General features: G+C 43.1%; 1 long non-coding RNA gene across 1 annotated transcript; it reads right to left on the bottom strand.

Moving 5' to 3' along the window:
* Positions 1–3,203: 3,203 nt before the first annotated feature.
* On the bottom strand, positions 3,204–3,963 carry LOC141130010 (uncharacterized). Its single transcript, XR_012241945.1, has 3 exons — positions 3,842–3,963; positions 3,579–3,736; positions 3,204–3,418 (listed from the first exon to the last, which is right to left on the bottom strand). It is a non-coding gene; the product is annotated as an uncharacterized lncRNA (long non-coding RNA).
* Between the last annotated feature and the right edge of the window lie 352 nt (positions 3,964–4,315).

Here is a 4,315-nt window from a genome sequence, read left to right as displayed (position 1 = left end):
ACACAGTTAATCCTTGATCACCCCCTAGTTTCAACCCCTTCCTTGCCAGTGACATTTACACAGTAATCAGTGCATTTTTATAGCACTGATCGCTGTATAAATGTCAGCGGTCCCAAAAAAAAGTGTCCAATCTGTTTACCGCTTAAAAAAAAAAATGCAGATCGCCACCATTAAAAGTAAAAAAATAAATAAAAATGCCATAAATCTATCCCCTTTTTTGTAGACGCTATAACTTTTGCGCAAACTAAAAAATATACGCTTATTGTGATTTTTTTTTTGACCAAAAATATGTAGAAGAATACATATTGAGCAAAACTAATGAAGAAATTTGTTTTTTAAAAAAAGTTTTTGGGATATTAATTATAGAAAAAAGTAAAAAATAGTTTTTTTCTTTCAAAATTGTTGCATAAAATAAAAACCGCAGAGGTGATGAAATACCACCAAAACAAAGCTCTATTTGTGAGAAAAAACAAGGACGTCAATTTTGTTTGGATACAACGTTGCACGACCGCGCAATTGTCATTTAAAGCGATGCAGTGCTGTATTGCAAAAAATGGCCCAGTCATTAACCACTTCAGCCCCGGAAGATTTGGCTGCTGAATGATCGGGCCATTTTTTCGATTCGGCACTGCGTTGCTTTAACTGACAATTGTGTGGTCGTGCGACGCTGCACCCAAACAAAATTGATGTCCTTTTTTCCCACAAATAGAGCTTTCTTTTGGTGGTATTTGATCGCCTCTGCGGTTTTTATTTTTTGCACTATAAACAAAAAAAGAGCGACAATTTTGAAAAAAAAAAACACAATATTTTGTACTTTATGCTATAATAAATATCCCCATTTTTTTTTAAAGAAAAGCAATTTTTTCTCAGTTTAGGCTGATATGTATTCTTCTACATATTTCTGGGAAAAAAAAAATTGCAATAAGCGTATATTGATTGGTTTGCGCAAAAGTTATAGCGTCTACAAAATAGGGGATAGCTTTATAGCATTTTTATTATTTAATTTTTTTTTACTAGTAATGGCGGCGATCTGCGATTTTTATTGGGACTGCGACATTATGGCGGACACATCGGACACTTTTGACACCATTTTAGGACCATTGGCTTTTATACAGTGATCAGTGCTATAAAAATGCACAGATTACCGTAAAAATGTCACTGGCAGGAAAGGGGTTAACACTAGGGGGCAATCAAGGGGTTAACTGTGTTCCCTGGGAGGCGATTCTAACTGAAGGAGGAGGGGATTGACTAGAGGAAGTGACGGATCGTGGTTCCTAGCTAATAGGAACTCACGATCTGTCACTCCTCTCAGAACAGAACAGGGATTTGTGTGTCTACATACACACACTTCCATGCTCGCGATTGCATTGGCACCCCTGCAATGCAGCGGGCGCAGGTCTGCTATCCCCATTACGCAAGCCGACATATAGCCATGACTGTTTGAGTGATCGTGCTGACCTGCCACTGTAAAATGACGACGGCTGGTCGGCTAGCGGTTAAAGTGGTTGTACACCCTGTACAACCTTTTTTACCTACAGGTAAGCCTATATTAAGGCTTACCTGTAGGTGCTGGAAATATCGCCTAAACCTCCACGGTTTAGGAGATATTTACATTAAAGCCATGTGCCGATGTCTACAGCACATGCGCACTTTAGAAGGGGCAGATCGTGCGGCTTCACATCCGTCTCCCTACTGCACATGCACAAAGCGTACTGCGCTTTCTGAATGGCCCAGTGGCAGGGGACGAAGGAGGGGGACCGAACTTCCAAGGGATCTCGTCATGGCAAGGTCTCCCAGAAGTGGGGACGTGTACTTGTCAAAAACAGGTACCCGCTCCCCCCTCCTCCTTTTGGGTGGAGCTCCGCTTTAAGGCTAAATTCACACCTATGAATTGGCCTGACAGCGTGTACATACAACAACCCCAGTGGGGGGGGGGGGGTCCTTGTGATTAGCTGCGAGAGGCAGCCCCAGTGAAAGAAATGGGAGGCTGCAGGCTTCTGCAGCTAATTGCAGCTGATCGCATATAATCGTTCTGTGGCACATAATTGTAATACTTACAATGGGGTTTCGTGTGTAATAGCTGGAATCCCGCGTTGGGATTTTCACATCTACTTACTGTTCTCCCAAAGCACAGGTATGAATGTGGCCTTACACTCGACAAACATGGTTTCAGTTTCTTCATGTATATAGTACTGTAGCAGACAAACTGATAGACGCTACTTTGTTTTCCTTAATCAATTACAATGTCTGTAAGTGAAGTCACAAGTGAAACATGGACTCCTTCTAGTGGCAGACATCAAGGTCAACACTCCTCCATGAATGAAACTTCACTATAATAAATGAAAGGTCCACTCTGGAAAAATCTTTCAAAATGTAATTGCACAACCACTCCTAGAAATCCAGTCATACAATTAAATATAAATTTTTATTTATACAACGAAATACAAAAAAGCACAAACATAAACATTTTTAAAATCGCACTACATTGCAACATTGGTAATAGATACTACCACATAAATATATGGAAATAGATCGGAGGGTATCCCTTACAGAAGAGGAGGGGATCCAACCCCTCTATTTCCACTAAAAAGACCTCAAACTGATACAGCTCAGTATAGCTCTACATGTTTCGAAATTTGATTGCTTCTTCAGGAGCTCGTTTGAGTTACCTATAATAGGAAAAAAAGAGAAGACATACACCACAACAGGGAATAACATGTTAATGTCGTTTTTTTACCAACATAAAAAACATTTACAATAATGCGTCTCAATCAAAAACGCTGAGTACCATGAGGAAGCACACCCAAGGGCCCAAGAATCAACACGCATATGGTGACGTACAATCACATGTGGGGACGTGTCTGGTAGACAAATCATAGCACCAATAGAATCCAGAAGGATAGTGAACTAAAAAGTCCCAGCTGTCCGAGAAAGGATAGTCAAAAGCTATACATGTGTAATGAAAGCAGAGCTGTACATTATTGTGTGAGAGAGGGAAGAAAGAAGGGGGGGAAAGAAGAAATGGGGGGGGGGGAGAAGGAGAGGAAATGACAGAAAACGAGGGGAAAGGTCTAGAGGGGAATAGAAAAGACAAGGGGAGAAAAAGAGAAAAGGGGGAGAGAGAAAAGAGGGGGGGGGAGGAGAGGGGGTTTGGGGGGAAAAAACGGGGGGGGGGGGGGGGAGGAGGGGGGAAAAGGGAGGGAGAGAGAGGGGAGAAAGAAAGACAGGAGGGGAGAAAGAGGGACAAGATCAGTAAAAAAGAGAGTGGGTGAGATGAAACAAATATATAATGATATACCAGCTAGGGTAGTTGGATCTATCTTCAAGCCAGGTAGGGGCTGTAAGTAGTTGAAACACATATGCTCCGGGGTTTTGCCTCCAATAGCCAAGGTGCATATGAAAATCTAGGGATTCTGATCTGGAGAATATAAGTAATGTCAAGTCAGCCAGTATTTAGACCAGCTCCCTATATATGTGCCATAACACTGGTAAGTCTGATGGCACGAATAGATCCATTAATCAAAGGCTATATATAGTCACCAATAGAGCCAGAAAACTACATATAGAGCTGCTCGTACCTTATAGGGTGATACAGGTTGAGCGAATCCTACAACCAGCATAAGTCAGTTAGTTCCTTATGAGCCTAGTATCAGACAGAGCTTCACTAGCTGGGCTGCAATATAGCCCTAATCATACCCAGGAAGACAGCTATTTAATAAGATGCCAGAAGCGCCATCTAAAGAAGAAGCAAAAAAGGCATCAAGTAATCAATCTCCCCAAACAGGCACGGTGCAGTCACAGAGAGTTTTGTTAAGTGAGTACAGGCAGAACATGATCTTACCGGACAGCTTGTAATGTTGAGAGTAACGCCCAGGGGCCCGAGTGCCATAGAAGGTAGTGGCGTGGTACAAGGCTATACTGATAGCCTTAAGTACACACCCCAATCAGGTGTGCAGCCCGTGCACCACCCTTGATTCGGCCGGACAGAGCTGCGCGCGCACTCGCATCACGCCGCGCATGTGCAGTGGCCAATAGGGCCCTCTGTCATGGACTCGGCGTGTGGAGGGAGCGCAGTCCTGAAGGTGACAGATCCGCGGGCTCCCCCCAGTGGTTCCTCTTGTATACAGCGTGTGGAGCGCTGTAAAGGCTAAAGCCGGCAGATGGAATACACCCGGAGATGTCAATGCACATAACCAAGAGGTGCATAGTCCCCATCCTCCACTCTTTTGGGTGAACCCTTTTTAACATTTATAGTTTAGGACGTTGGCACTGCCCTATATACGAGATCTCCACAGTCCATCCTGTGATGAGATTT

Source organism: Aquarana catesbeiana, linkage group LG02, assembly GCF_042186555.1.
Source record: "Aquarana catesbeiana isolate 2022-GZ linkage group LG02, ASM4218655v1, whole genome shotgun sequence".
NCBI lineage: Eukaryota > Metazoa > Chordata > Amphibia > Anura > Ranidae > Aquarana > Aquarana catesbeiana.
Note: the sequence above shows the minus strand (reverse complement) of the source record. Positions and strands in the feature narration are given on the sequence as shown.